At 38.3% G+C, this 16,748-nt stretch overlaps 1 long non-coding RNA gene across 1 annotated transcript; it reads left to right on the top strand.

Annotated features, from left to right (window-relative positions):
- The first annotated feature begins 4,114 nt into the window (after positions 1-4,114).
- Positions 4,115-15,942, top strand: LOC112448130 (uncharacterized). The gene is made up of 3 exons (XR_003036526.2): positions 4,115-4,286; positions 13,029-13,116; positions 15,306-15,942. It is a non-coding gene; the product is annotated as an uncharacterized lncRNA (long non-coding RNA).
- The last annotated feature ends 806 nt before the right edge of the window (positions 15,943-16,748 follow it).

Below are 16,748 nucleotides of genomic sequence, written 5' to 3'. Positions count from 1 at the left end.
GTCTAGCTCAGCAATACTCCTCCATCCCACCCCTTGCTAAACGTGAGTGATCTGAGGCTCATGAAGTTTAAATGATCAACTCAAAGACACACTGGTTGTTATTTATCAAACTATAATTTGGACCATTGACTGAATTTTGCCCACACACTCCACCCCAGTTCATATGTTGAAGCCCTAACCCTCAATGTGACTGTTCTTGGAGACAGGGCCTATAAGGAAGTCACTAAGTTTAAATGACCCCATAGGGCTGAGGCTTGGTATAAAGAGGAAGACACAAGAGAGCTCTCTATTTCTACCATATTAGAGTATAAAGAGAAGGTGGTCATCTGCAGGCCTGTAAGAGAGCCCTCACCAGGAACCACATCCTGCTGAAATTTTTATCTTGGACTTTCCAGCATTCAAAAGTGTGAGAATATAGGTTTCCCATATTTCAGCCACCAAATCTACAGTCTTTTGTCATGACCGCCCAAGCAAGCTAAGACATCTATCTTTTCATTTTTTTAATTTATGACTAAATGCTGAGGGCAAATCTTTTCTACCACTGCCCATAGAATGGAGTATAAAAGGATCCTTGATAATACATGTTCATTGACTGAGTACACCATTGGTGATCATGCTTGTCTATGTCCAAGTTACACTGGACAGTTCCAGGAAAGGAAGACTTCACCTGGTTATGTTTTGTCTCAAAATTTTTTAGCTTTAATCTTACACAAGTAGAGCTAGTTTTATTTTTATAGCTCAAATGTCTACTCCTTGGTTTTGTTCTTCCAAATTGGTATGGTGCGTACCACTTGATTCTGTTTCTTTCTCTTTATTCTCCTTGACCTTTAGTCTCCTCCTGATTTTTTCCTAGAGTGCTCTGTTAATTTTGTCAAAAACTCTATAATCTGTTGCAGAAGTTTATTAGTTATTCTTATTCAGTTCTCACAAGGGGACTCTTCTTGAATAAAAGGCTCTATCTCTCTCTGAGACAAAGACAAAAGTAGAGAGGATAAAAGAGGGGGCAGAGAGAGGAGAAATGTGTCCCCACGTGAACTAGAGAGAAAACTAGTTACCCCAGGTACATACTTTGCAATATTTTTTAGAAAAGTCAATTTCTTAAAATTAAACTTTAAGAGCTCTATTTGAAATTATAAATAAGCAATAATTACCAGCTCATATATTTATTGTTGATGAGTTTTTAATAGGCTGAGAAATTTCAAGGAAAAAAATGAAATATGTTGTTCCCAATCTTCCTAATTCTCTGTCTATGTGTCAGTCTTTCTAACCCCTTCCACTGACATTCTCTCCCCCCGACCCAGAAAGTAAAACTTCTCAGCCTGGCCCCAAGGTTTCTCATGATTGAATCCCTCATTTTCCCAGCCTTGGTTCTCATGAGTCCCTTACATGATCTCTTGTCCTACACAAATTGGTCGATCCTTTATTTCCCCAAATCACATTATACATTACTATCATTTTGTCAATTCTTCTTAACTGAAATGTCACCTTCCTGAAATACTCCTACAATGATTTCTCCTTCTTTGCTACTCCTATGTCACTTAAAGTCTGTATTAGTCATTTGTTAATGATATACTGATTCATCATAGTCTTTATCTCCCATACATATATGCCCTGGGTCCTTAAAAGCCAATGCTTGGGACTTCTCTGGTGGTCCAGTGGTTAAGAATCAACCATGTAATGCAGGGGATGTGGGTTCAATCCCTGTTAGGTAACTAAGATCCCATATTCCATGGAGTAACTAAGACTGCCCCCACCCCAATCACAACTATAGTCCATGCACAGCGAAAATGATCCCTCATGACATGACAAATATCCTGTATGCCACAATTAAGACTCAATGCACCCAAATAAATAAATAATTTTTTAAAATTTCAACACTTAAAAGAAAACACTAATGATTTCTAACACTCCAACCCCCATAACCTAACACAATATCATACATGTTTTAGATGCTCCTTAGATCTGTTAGGTGATAACAAAGTTGTTATGTAACTAATACCACTCCTTACTTAGTACACATGGAGCAATTATCATCAAGCAAGTCCTGTGCCAACTGCCTTCTATTAATTCCTTTATTTATTCTTTCCACAACATTCTTAAGTAGGTGCTCTTTGCTGTTTCGCAAATAAAGAAAATGAGGCTTGAAATGCTGCAGTAAAGGGATATTTCATGACTGTTGCGGATACTAACACAGACCATGATTTCTCTGTGCCAGATACTGTATAGACACTATGTCATTTAATTTCCACAACAAAGTTGTGACATGGCTTCATCTGACAGATTAGAAAATCCAACTCAAAAGGTTAACTCGCTTGGCCAAAGTCAGGTAAGGTTCCAGACACTAGGTTTCATTGGGGATTTGGAAAGAAAAATACTATATTACAATGTACTGTGGTTTAACAAAACTTAAATTACATCTTCCCTTTAAATAAGAATTGCCAAATACAGATAGAAAAAGTAGATTATAGGTATTTAAAATAAATAATCTACTTTAACCAATGAATGGGTGTCATTCCAACACAATTCGTATGTTGGGAAAATAAACTTCCTGCAGAATGGGACTCTCGTGATAACTGATTTTAAGTTTTTATTATAAGAAGAACCCAGTTCAAATAGCTGGTTCGGGGTATGACCCAGAGCCTCTTAGCATAGAGAACTTGTCAGAGAACACGTGGGGAGTCTGCCAAGCAGAGGAATGGGTCTCTTCAGAGAAATACTACATTTTAAAGGGAAGATCTTTCCCCACCTCTTCAGAGCGATTTTCAAATCTTGGCACTAAAGAGGGGGAAAAAAGGTATGTCTTTTCTTTGAAATGCTGGCTTTTTCTGAAAAGACCACCCTCTCCCCAAGCCTTGGAAACTTCAAACAGTCTGACCGAGAAGTCAGAACTCCTCTGGTTGAAGACAGTTATATCTTGAAAGCTGCTACAGGCTATAAGCTCTTAGAGGGTCCTGGAGCTCAGAGTCTGTTTGTATTCATTTTTAATAAGCTAAATGAAAAGTGGGAGAGAATTCTGAGCATGTATATAAATGCACACATAGGTGTATACCTATATATGCATACATTCTTATCTTTTAGCATTGTAAATATATAACATTTAGTGAAATGTACATCTGATGAACTAATTTATTTTAGGAAAGAAACAAAATCAAGTACGAATGTAAATTTTCTTTGAAAAATTGTGATTATGTCTTTTTTTTTTTTTTTACTAAATATATTCTGGCTGAAAATTTCCTGGGAAATTTTAATTGGATTTTATACTTTTTGTATTATTTTTATGTACCTCACTTTTCACTACTCTGTGAAAATTTGACACAAATTCTATGTGTTTCTCTTACCTGATATAATTTAAATGCATTTTAAAAGCATGAATTAAAGGGCAAAATCCCAAGTCATTGACTAAGGTGAATATTAATTTCAGTGCAGTATCTCTATTTTTGGCACTTTCTACCCTGTGGATACTTTCCGTGTCTCTTTGGCCCTTCAAGTTGTTCTCTTGTTTTCTCCAGATAAAACAAGTATGTTCTAAACATACATAAAACAAATATGTTACACATATACACCCATGCTGCTGCTGCTGCTAAGTCGCTTCAGTCATGTCGGACCCTGTGCAACCCCATAGACGGCAGCCCACCAGGCTCCCCCGTCCCTGGGATTCTCCAGGCAAGAACACTGGAGTGGGTTGCCATTTCCTTTTCCAATGCAGGAAAGTGAAAAGTGAAAGTGAAGTCGCCTAGTCATGTCCAACCCTTAGCGACCCCATGGACTGCAGCCCACCAGGCTCCTCCGTCCATGGGATTTTCCAGGCAAGAGTACTGGGGTGGGGTGCCATTGCCTTCTCCAATATACACTCAAATAAGTCTTTCAATGCATACAGAGAGGAAAAATAATGACCAGAGCGCTGAATTGCAATCCAAAGTATTTTTTTTCCTGTGGTTCCCATAGCTGTGCCCCTCAAAAGTTCAAAAGTCTAGAATAGTAGCACAATGTGTCTGTGGGCTGTATGTGACACTTTGGACACAACTTCCCCCTATCTACCTTCTATTCCAACCATGGCTGTGTCATCAACCAATCTGGCACAGGTATAACCAGAAACACCTGTTCACACCACCTCCTTATTTTTGACCCAGGTCTTCTGTGATGTCTTATGAGATGCCTGTGTGAACTAACCAAGCCATTCTGACATAAGCACAAAGGGGTACAAGGAGTCAACTCCTCATAGCGTGATCCTTGACAAACAACAGATGTGAGAAAATGGCTAAATACAGCCTTCTTCCATCCTGAAGGTGAGCAAATTAGAATTCATTTTATGCACTTCAGAGGGTCCCCAGCAAAACAGAGTCCCAGATACCTCAGCAGTTACTAACTTAATAACATACTCACGCATGGACATTTATACCTTTTCTCATTATGCCAGTATTTCCCACGCATGGGTGGTCTTGCTCCCCATCCCTTTTTGTGAGGATGTTTGGCAATGTCGAGAGACAGTTTTGGTTGTTACAGCTCAAGAACAGAGACTATTGGCATGTAATGGGTAAAGACCAGGGATGCTGCTAAACATCCTATGATATAAGCAACAGCCCCTACAAAAGACTGTTCTTTTTGTTATTGTTGTTGTCTTTAATTTATTGGTGTATAGTTGCTTTACAATGTTGTGTTAACTACTGCCATACAATGAACTGAATTAGCTATATGTATATACATATCCCCTTCCATTTGGACCTCCCCCCAAACCCCTGCCAATCCTACCCATCTAGGTCACCAAAGAACACTGAGCTGAGCTTCCAGTGCTATAAAGGGGTTCCTACTAGCTGTCTATTTCACACATGGTAGTGTATATATATGGGCTTCCCTGGTGGCTCAGATGGTAAAGAATCTGCCCCACAACGCAGGAGACCTGAGTTCAATCCCTGGGTTGGGAAGATCCCCTGGAGGAGGGCCTGACTATCCACTCCAGTATTGTCTGGAGAATCCACATGGACAGAGGACCCTGGAGGGCTACAGTCCATGGGGTTGCAAAGAGTTTGGACATGAATGAGTGAATGAGCACAGTGTGTGTATATATATATATCAGTCTCAATCTCCCAATTCCTCCCACCCTGCTTCCTCCCACCATATCCACACATATGTTCTCAATGTCTGCTTCCCTATTCCTGCCCTGCAAATAGGTTGATCCATACTGTTTTTCTAGATTCCACATATATGCCTTAACATACTTGTTCATTCTTTCTGACTTATTTCACTCTGTATAACAGGCTCTAGGTTCATCCACCTCACTACAACTGACTCAAATTTATATTTATATAAATATAAGTACATATATTTATATTTACCTATGTTTATATATGACTCAAATTCCTTTATATAGCTGAGTAACATTCCGTTGTATATATATACTGTATCTTTATCCACTCATCCGTGGATGGACGTTTGGTTGCCTCCATGTCCTGGCTATTGTAAACAGTGCTGCGATGAACATTGGGGTGCATGTGCCTTTTTTTATGCCCAGTAGTGGGCACATAGAATATGATAGTTCTATTTTTAGCTTTTTAAGGAACCTCCAAACTATTCTCCATAGTGGCTATATCAATTTTCATTCCCACCCAAGGTGCAAGAGGGTTCCCTTTTCTCCACACTCTCTTTGGCATTTACTGTTTGCAAATTTTTTGATGATGCTCTTCTGACTGGTGTGAGGTAATACTCATTGTAGTTTAATGCACTGTTTTTTCCAAGGACTGTGGAGAACTGTTGATATGTTAAATTAGTAATAGCATATGAATGTCCAAATAGTCATTTTAAAGAACCATTCCTTTGTCATCCCTAAGGATGTATTTCTTATTTTTTCTATAATTTTGGGGGTGTTTGAAAAGTTTATTTCAATCAACTTTTCTGTTTAAATATTATCATCAGGTCAGTTCTGCTTTCCCATACCATCAGAGAAATATCTCAAAGCCCACCAAGTTTGCTTCCACCACTTAGGAGGCAAGAACAACAAAATGACTTCTTATAAGAGATTTGGTTCACTTCAGATATGGGGGTAAATCTCTGAATTCTTTAAACTCCTCAGAATCTACTAAATTGGCCAAATCAGAAGAAAAACTTGTCAGAAGCATCTGATCTTTCAATTATACACAGAACAGGGAGTTCTCCCCTTTGTCATTCAATTACACCTTAAAAATTCAATGAAATTAAGAGAGAATCCTATTCACATTTTTGTTAAACTTGAGTTCAAATTTGAGAGAGTATACAAGTCAACTAAACCGAGTCTCTCATGTCAGGATCTGAAACATTTAACTTGTCTATGCGCAGACCTAGAAGAGCCATCATTATTTGTAGATGGTGTTACCTTCTCTGAGCAGAATTTTTTTTAATTATACAACACTGGTATTGCTGCCTCACACATCTGTTCTATATCTTCTAAAGAGCCAATCATAGAATTAGTGTCAGACACAGCAACTCCGGTGGAAGAGGAAAACAAGAATGTAAGTACATGAGCAAATTATAATTCCTCATGATGACAATGCACCTTCTCAAAAAAACAAACCCCAATTCAAGGTCTGTAACCTTGAATGAACTTCTGATTTTCAGTTCTGCTCTGTAATCCACGACCTTGAAATTTCTGGCCTTCTCTTTATCAAGGAGGGAAAAAAATATAGTATTCATTCTCCAAAAACATTAGCAGGAGTTTAAAAGATCCATATTTCGAAAAGCATCCTGGGGGGAAAATAATGACTTGAAAACATGTGATAGTTTTATTAAGTCACCTTCTTTTTAATGAATCATTAAAATTGAGCCCAGAGCAACCTACCTGTTGTGGAGTCTTGCTTCAAGCTTTCTCTCTGCTCCCCACCCTGAACCTGAAACTTTGTTGAGAATGACTGTGAATCCACAGTTTTAAGGTTCATTAATCATACTCCCTGCCGCATATACTTTCTGATGTGCTACGATGCTGAATGAGATTCTCATATTTATGCAAAATATTAGCCGAACTTTTTTTTATTAAAGACGTGCTTTATTAATCTTAATAAATCACAGTTTGCCGGGTCCTTTCTGACTGCTTCTCAAGTAAAATGGGGCTTGACTGTGCAGTAACAGTGTTTATGTCATGCTTGAATTGTTTAAGGTGAGGCTTTGAGTAGTTTTATTGCTTTTGTTTATATAGGTAAACCCAATCTGCGCATTTGAAATGATTGATGAACTGCAGCCCCACTTGGAGTGTTTGTCATCACTCATGTGCTGAAGTGACATTTCTTTATGTATTTTGGCATAAACATATGCAACTACTGGCAAAGCATTTGACCCTAGAGTCTGACTATTTGTCATTCTAATCTTTTTTGCCCAAAGTCAGGCAAGTTACTGTATATTCTATCTTCACGCACATTGCTAATTATTCAACAGACAGTAAAATAGTCTTGTGGCTGGGATTGCATAAATTGCTGAATGTGCGATCTTCATTTCTCTAGCCAGGCAGCTAGGTACTATGCAGAAAAATAAATAAGGTTGAGATGCATGTAAATGTCAAGGAAGACAGCCATATTGAACTGCAATAGCTTTTCAGGGAAATCTGCAGCTTCTACCCATGGAAAAAAAAAAAAGGGAGAGAAATATGCCATGAGTGGAATTTAGCAAATCAAATGTAAGCTAAGATTAAGCAAAATTCATTAGACATGACTACCTTGGAATATAATTTTTCTATAATGGGTCTTCGTTGAAAAGCAAGTAACCAATAACTCAGATCATGTAGACAGAGATAAATGAAGGACTTCCTAACCTCCAGGCTCAGAGTTCACACTCTATGTTGTGCTGTTTGAAAATGCGTGATTATTTATTGGTGAAAATGTCAGAAAAAATAATTAAAGTGTGAAGTAATTTTCTGAGGAAAGCAATCACACCTCATTTGGAGAACTTGGCTGTGGTTGCATTCCTATAAGTTCTGAGTAAGCAACAGCAGAGGGGAAGGGGGAGTGGCAGGAAGGAGTGAACCAATTTCAAAACACTTTCTTAAGAGAAACCAAAATAAGTGATATCGTTATTACCTGGTTCATGGAGTGTAGTGAAGAAGCAGAAGGTTAAATGTTGATAGAAAAATAAAGCTAGCATTCCTAGGCAGGATGCAGGACATGGTTCTTAGGATAAACCTTCATGGGAAATAAGGTAACTTACTTATAATTTGTGACAAAAATATTTTACTTACTACCATCAATGAGTTTTCAGCTAACTACTCAACTCTGGTGTAGCTGACAAAAAGGAGATGCTAAGTTGAGCTGAGAGATTTCAAGTCCTCATCTGCAGTAGGCACTACTTGGAAGAGTGATATTCGAGAATTTTCCATCCATTTTCTTCATTAATCAAGATGACATGCTGAATTTCTTATTAAGTGGATTTTCTTAGTTTAACTATGGAGAACCAGACTTTCAGTAAAGTGAGGAAAGGTTGAAAATTAGCATAAGAAGATAGTAGATATTGAGTTAGTATTACAAATAAACATTGGGGTCACAAAATATCCTCACAAATATAAAAGTATAAAGTGTATAAAACTATTGTGATGTTAATTGAGTTTAAACATTACATTTCAAGAAGGTAGTATAGGAATTCTTTTTTTTTTTTAACTTTAATTTGCTTTTATTTTCAGGATGGATATTTGGTTTCATTTTTTAAACTGTCAGTCAGTCAGTTCAGTTGCTCAGTCATGCCCGACTCTTTGTGACCCCATGGACTGCACCTTGCCAGGCCTCCCTGTCCATCACCAACTCCCAGACTTTACTCAAACTCAACTCCATTGACTCAGTGATGCCATCCATCCATCACATCCTCTGTCATCCCCTTCTCCTCTTGCCTTCAATCTTTCCCAGCATCAGGGTCTTTTTAAATGAGTAAGTTCTTCACATCAGGTGGCCAAAGTATTAGAGTTTCAGCTTCAACGTCAGTCCTTCCAATGAACATTCAGGACTGATTTCCTTTAGGATGGACTGGTTGGATCTCCTTGCAGTCCAAGGAACTCTCAAGAGTGTTCTCCAACACCACAGTTCAAAAGCATCAATTCTTTGGTGCTCAGGTTTCTTTGTGCAACTCTCACATCCATACATGACTATTGGAAAAACCATTGCCTTGACTAGACATACCTTTGTTGGCAAAGTAATGTCTCTGCCTTTTAATTTGCTGTCTAGTTTGGTCATAACTTTTCTTCCAAGGAGTATGCATCTTTTAATTTCATGGCTGCAGTCACCATCTGCAGTGATTTTGGAGCCCAAAAAAAGTAGTCTGCAACTGTTTCTCCATCTATTTGCCATGAAGTATTAGGACCAGATGTCATGATCTTTGTTTTCTGAATGTTGAGCTTTAAGCCAACTTTTTCACTCTCCTCTTTCACTTTCATCAAGAGGCCCTTTAGTTCTTCTTTGCTTTCTGCCATAAGGGTGGTGTCATCTGCATATCTGAGGTTATTGATATTTCTTCCAGCAATCTTGATTTCACCTTATGCTTCCTCCAGCCCAGCGTTTCTCATGATGTATTCTGCATATAAATTAAATAAGTAGGGTAACAATGTACAGCCTTGACTCACTCCTTTTCCTATTTGGAACCAATCTATTGTTCCACGTCCAGTTCTAACTGTTGCTTCCTGATCTGCATATAGATTTCTCAAGAGGCAGGTCAGGTGGTCGGGTATTCCCATCTACTGAAGAATATTCCACAGTTTATTGTGATCTACACAGTCAAAGGCTTTGGCATAGTCAATAAAGCAGAAATAGACGTTTTTCTGGAACTCTCTTCCTTTTTTGATGATCCAGCAGATATTGACAATTTGATCTCTGGTTCCTCTGCCTTTTCTAAAACCAGCTTGAACACCTGGAAGTTCATGCTTCACGTACTGTTGAAGCCTGGCTTGGAGAATTGTGAGCATTACTTTGCTAGCATGTGAGATGAGTGCAATTGTGTGGTAGTTTGAGCATTCTTTGGCATTGCCTTTCTTAGGGGTTGGAATGAAAACTGACCTTTTCTAGTCCTGTGGCCACTGCTGAGTTTTCCAAATTTGCTGGCATATTGAATGCAGCACTTTCACAGCACCATCTTTCAGGATTTGAAAGAGCTCAACTGGAATTCCATCACCTCCACTAGGTTTTTTTGTAGTGATACTTCCTAAGGCCCACTTGACTTCGCATTCCAGGATGTCTGGCCTAGGTGAGTGATCATACCATTGTGATTATCTGGGTCATGAAGATCTTTTTTGTATGGTTCTTCTATGTATTCTTGCTACCTCTTCTTAATATCTTCTCCTTCTATTAGGTCCATACCATTCTGTCCTTTATTGAGCCCATCTTTGCATGAAATGTTCCCTTGGTATCTCCAATTCTCTTGAAGAGATCTCTAGTCTTTCCCATTATATTATTTTCCTCTATTTCTTTTCAGTGATCACTGAGGAAGGCTTTCTTATCTCTGCTATTCTTTGGAACTCTGCATTCAAATGGGTATATCTTTCCTTTTCTCCTTTGCTTTTGGCTTGTCTTCTTTTCACAGCTATATGTAAGGCCTTCTAAGACAGTCATTTTGCTTTTTTGCATTTCTTTTCTTGGGGATGGTCTTGATCCCTGTCTCCTGTACAGTGTCATGAACTTCCATCCATAGTTCATCAGGCACTCTGTCTATCAGATCTAGTCCCTTAAATCTATTTGTCACTTCCACTTATAGTCAATAGGGATTTGAGTTAGGTCATACCTGAATGGTCTAGTGGGTTTCCCTACTTTCTTCAATTTAAATCTATGTTTGGCAATAAGGAGTTTATGATCTGAGCCAGAGTGAGCTCCCTGTCTTGTTTTTGCTGACTGTATATAGCTTCTCCATCTTTGGCTGAAAAGAATACAATCAATCTGATTTCAGTGTTGGCCATCTGGTGATGTCCATGTGTAGAGTCTTCTCTTCTGTTGTTGGGAGAAGGTGTTTGCTATTTTATACTGTAGTAAGCTTTATTATTGGTCAGTGTATTTGCTGCTGTCCTGAGGGGGCTAGGGGAAATTTTTACTTCCCTGTGACTTTAGATTTGGTCATGAAACTGGCACTGCCCCCCCAAGCAAAAGGATTATACTTCTAGAGTGGTCATGTAAGTTTCTTTGACTGATGAAGTAGCATGTGACACATCAAAACTGAAGTTTTGAAAAGTATCCTGTATTTCCACCACACTCTTGTCCCTCTGATATAAGTCTGGCAATATTCTAGAACAGGGACACTCCAACAGCCTAGGTCCCAGAACAAAGAGGAACAGAGGGCAACTGGCCCACCACAGACATGGAACATGAATGTGCAAGAAAACTTTTTGGTTAGTAAGCTTTGGGGGTTATTTGTTATTGCAAGATAGCATATCCCCTCTTGATTGTTATTCTAAGAATCTGGAAAACATCTGTAAATCAGAAAATGTATGGAAAAATTCACCAGGAACTCCTCATATTTTTTCCTCTATCAATTAAATCTGGTTCAGCAGACAATCATTCAATATTCAACCTTCTGCTAGGTGGTGTTGAGACTTACCAAAGAAGGATACACCATAATCCTAGCCTTCAAAACCTTTACATTTTAGTCATTATTTACAGTCTCTGTTACAGGAATTATTTCTTACTCTTGAGACCTAGGCACCAACATGATGCACACATTTATGCACATATGTGAACTGCATTTAAAAACCTTATTTCTAGAAGCCATAAAGTACAGTCTGACTATTTGGTGTTTGCACCTCAAACACCCATTATTTTGGAGGTACCATTAGACACAACTGACATTTTTGCAGATTAGCTGTTGCTAAATTCCATGCAAAGCATTTCCACATTTACCCCATATAAGCCTTACCGTCCAGATGTTTCTAGTGCATAGGTCTGCTGGCCTGAACCCAGGTATCTTTCCTATATATCACCTTGCTGTGGGCCTAAGTGTTTCACAGTGATCAGGTGCTGGGAACCACGATGCACTGCCGGCTGTGAGGACTCAGCTAGTCTTTCTCCAGGTGGCTGCACCCCCTTCATCCTCTCTGGCGCTTGGTTCATTTGAAATCACTGAATTTGGATTGTGCATTTCAATGAGCTTCTTCCAGGCTTAGTCTGATGCAGAGAACCTGCAAAGCTCCCTTCTATCCACTTCCTGCTTCCTGTCAGGATGACAGACCTAATGCCAATGAATAATAGCATCTAAGGACCACCAGCATGAGAAGCCCGGTTTCCATTTTTGGTTAAAATCCTACTGCTTAGGCACCAATATCTTCTTGACTTGGCATTCGGAAATAACAAGGAAGAGCATAGATCGAAGAGCAGTTATAGTAAATTTATATATTTAATTTTTTCATGAACTGAAAGTGAACGTACAACACATTATTTGTATCAGACAACACTTAACATGTATTTGGATCAGTAAGCACACTAAAATGTTCTTTGATTTTTGACTTACACAGCATAGAAGTAACAGCCGTAAGACTATGATATGTAGTATAGGATCAAGTCTATACTAAAATTTAATGAAAAAGCAATGACTACATTTTCAACTCTTTGTAATTATAACTTGGACATTTCCTCCAAACATAAAGCCTGATGTCAAAAAGACTGTAGCAAGCCTGCTTCACTAAGATGGTCAAGTTCCTTCAGGCCTTTTCCTCCTGTTATATCAGTTCTTATGCTCCAATTTTATTGATTCTAAACTGTGATCATACTAACCATACGATACTATGGTATTATTTGCATCTTCTTCCGTATACTTATATGTATAACCTAATGTGGAAAACAATAAGGCATAGTGATTTTTATATGAATGTACACACAAATGTGTGCAAAATTTGAGCACAACTTAAGTTACCTAGGTTTATTGACAGAGTATATATAAGACAAATAATATTCTAGTACTTGAATAGACAGGTTTATGTTGCAATACATTGGTGTACTTTCATTGATTCAGTCATTCATTTATCAAAAAGATGCTGAATACCTACACCTCTATCAGACCCATTTTTAAGTGTTGTAGACAAAATAACAAATAAAATATTTTCTCTGTTGCAGAACTGATATTCCAATGGGGAAATGTGACAATAAGCAAATAAGAAGATACTTAAAACAGCAATTGGCAATTGCTAAAGAATTTTAACAGGTAAAGGGATAGAAAATGCAGATATTACTTTAAATACTGTGGTCAGGGGCTTCCCTGGTTTTCCAGTGATTGAGTTGCACCCCCACCTTCCCCCCCACCCAAAAGAGACTGTATGCTTCCAATGCATGGGGCATGGGTTCAATCTTGATCAGGGAACTAAGATCTCACAAACTGCATGACATGGCCAAAAATAAAAAACAATGAGAATAATAAAATATTTTTTAAAGAAATACTTATAAAGATACTGTGGTCAGGGAAAGACTTTAAATGCACTTTTGAACAGGAATTTGTAATGGAGTAAGGGTAATAGCTGGACTTCCCCGGTGGCTTAGCAATAAAGAATCTTCCTGCCATTGCAGGAGACACAGGTTTGATTCCTGGGTCAGGAAGATCCCCTGGAGAAGGAAATGGCAACCCACTCCGGTATTATTGCCTGGGAAATCCCATGGACAGAGAAGCCTGGCGGACTACAGTCCATGAGGTTGCAGAGTTGGACATGACTTAGCAACTTAGCACGGCACAGTGCAGCGACTAAATAGCAACAACAAGGATGACAGCTATAGATTAAACTGTCCACTGATAGTCTGCCTCCAGATTCTTAAATGGGGGCTTAACTGTCCTTTCTTTTATTTTCCCAATTATATTTCTACATATAAAATGCTTACCTTGATTTTCTTGGGTTTTCATTACTAACGTAAAATCATGCAGACAATGATAGCCTCTATTTAGAGATTAGAAATATCATATACCCTAACATTTGTGTCAGGAATTCTTGTGAAATAGCCTCTCATATTTTTTTTTGAGGGGGGCAGAAGATAGTTACTTTAAAATATTTTCCTTGAATTAAGAGAAGTTTCATTCTTCTATACAGAGATGATTTATCAGCCAGCTTTTCCTCTAAATTACTAAGCCAATTCAGGGGAGATGAAAGAATTTATTCTTTAAGGTAAACACAGAGAGAAAAATCAGAAAGAAATTGACAGCCTAGTGAGACAAAAAAGGCATATTCATTAAAGAAAACCTTTTTTAAGAGAAACTTGCAACATTGCCTCTTTGAAAAACTGCTGCTCTGTCATAGCTGTGTGGCTGCGCACACAGCTAAAGCTACCCGCGGTGACACACTTCTAGGGCAGGTAGCTCCCTGTAGCCATATTACACAAGTCACCCTTTAAATCCACATTGCGTTTCATCCAAAAGCTGCAGCAGGAAAGAGGTGAAGAAATTCACTGGAAAGGCTGGGAAGGCCTTGAGCCTCTGTCCCACTGTCCCCTTTGCAGTCTCTGGCTGGATGAGCTGGGGTCACATTGTATGACACAGGGCTTGCTTTCTTCAAGTGTAAATGGAGATAATCATGCTCACCTTGTGGGTTTTTATGAAGAAATCCTAGGATAACGTACACAAGAACACACCATGAACCCGGCATGTCATCAGAACTCAGTAATTACGAGGTCTAGTTATTAGTGTGGCCCCATTTCTCTTTCTTTATTCATTCTCTGATGCATATCCAAGTATGGACAAAGAGACAAACTTGAAAGAGATGAAAAAGTGGAGTTAACTAACAGAACTTGTGCAGTAATGATCTGTCACCCTCAAAACTGAAACCCTAAGCTTTCATTATAATGAAGGTCTGGGCCTTGCCAAACAAAACTGTGATTTTACCTATCTCATTGTACTTCATTGAACCCTCTTTGAAGAAGGTTCAAATTAAACAGTCACAGTTTAGACCCCACCAAGAAGATGTCACGAAGATAACGATCTAACAAATGCTGCATTTGTGAGATGCAGGAGAGGAAGGCAAGGATGCAATTGTGGTCCACCAGCCTTGCCAGAGACTTGGTCTAAGACGTATACTGTCTCCTGCTTTTTGAAAGAGAGCTCAGACTGACACTTTACATTTCATATTTTATCCTTTGTTTTGTTTAAAGTACAAAGGAAAACCAGAGTTAAATAAAATTATTCTGTTAATTTGTAAAATTCTATTGTCAGTCTCTCCCACTTAAGTGTAAAATCTATGGAGGCAGTGCCTCTATCTGTGTGTCCCCAGAGCCTAGAACAATGCCATAAACTCACTAGAACATTCAGGTAGAAGGTGTAATTTTAGATGAAAGAATGACAAATATATGAATGAATAGATAAATAAAATAATATCCAGATAAGGAAATACCTTTTTGTTCCCCGTTCACATCTAGGACCATGCCTGGAATCCAGTGAATGTTTAATATGTGAAGAAATCTTAAAGATCTTGAACTTCAGACATGCCCTTGACTGAAGAATGGTCCTCTTTTCTCTAGGAAAAAATGGCCTTTTCAAGCAAGGGTTTAGCTTCAAAAAGGCATAAATAGAGCCATGAAACCCAGAAAGACGTCATACTTGATTGCTCTCACATTGAGCAGCTGTGTTTTGAGACACCCGTTAGAAGGCATGTTGTCTAAACTCCCACTCAACCCAGAAGACTCTCCTCTGACAGTCCTGCAAGATGAATATCCGCTCAAATATATCCTGTGAAAAGAAAGTTGTCACTTTTAGAGACAGCCATTAAATGGTTGGAAAGCTATAATTGTTAGAATTTTCCTACTTCTATGGGGTCAAAATCTGCCTCCTGAACTGTATACACTGCTCTTTTCATTTTCACAGAAGCAAGGAAATCAACTCTATTACTTCTTAAATATAGAAGAGTCTCTTCTTTCTGTTTTTTTCTCCACCCCTAGTTTTTAACTGTTATTCAGAGAAAATGTGTTTGATGATTCATGTTCTACTTAAGTAGAATATAATGTATGTGGCCATTTACAAATAGGAAAGAATAAGAGGAGAAAATATGAAAACTGTCACATTTCACATCTCTTATTTCAAATGAATCATCACTATCAACCTATATTATTAGATCATTTTTAAGATTAGGATAACTGAGGCACAGAGAAGTTAAATACTGTGAAAACTCAAGCTAGAATTTGAAAGCAGAAATGGCTGTCTTGGAAAATATATGTTTTGTCTTATCTGGATACAATTTGGTATCTGTCTTTACATTTTGGATCAAAATATTTTCTGTGAACAAAGGTAACCTTATATTCCTTAGTGGTAGGGGTTTTGTTTCAAAAAGAACCAGCCCTAGTAGCTTGTGATTTGGATATTCAAGGTTCTGAGTGGGATAAAGGATCTCTAGCATGAGTAGGAGTAGCTGAGAAGTGGCAAAATACATGAGCAGAACAAGGCAGGAGTTCTCTGGCAAGCTAAGTCAGGTTCCAAAAGTTCCTTAAGACCCTCAGAAGTACAGAATATTTAGACAGACAAGTCCACTCCCAAGAACTGAATATGGACAAAGATATTGAATAATAGCCACAGTCCTCAGCAGACTGAGCCTGAAGTCTGAGAATTCAACATTAAGAAAGCCAGTACTGGCAAGCATTTTATGATCTATTTGCCTATTATGCATAAACTTGTGTTCTTTAAAATAATTTAAGGATTTTGCATGAAAAACATAGATATAAGAAAACCCCTAAAATAAAGATAAATGCATCAGAGCCAGGTAATTCAGAAGGGAACATCTTATATCAGAAACAAACAATAAGTAAAACTGGGCTCTGCAGTCACGCACTACATTTAGCTCTGAGCTCCCTGGCAGCCAGGATGGAAGT

This window comes from Bos taurus, chromosome 9 (genome assembly GCF_002263795.3).
Source record: "Bos taurus isolate L1 Dominette 01449 registration number 42190680 breed Hereford chromosome 9, ARS-UCD2.0, whole genome shotgun sequence".
NCBI classification, from domain to species: Eukaryota; Metazoa; Chordata; class Mammalia; order Artiodactyla; family Bovidae; genus Bos; species Bos taurus.
This window is presented reverse-complemented; position numbering and strand designations above follow the sequence as displayed.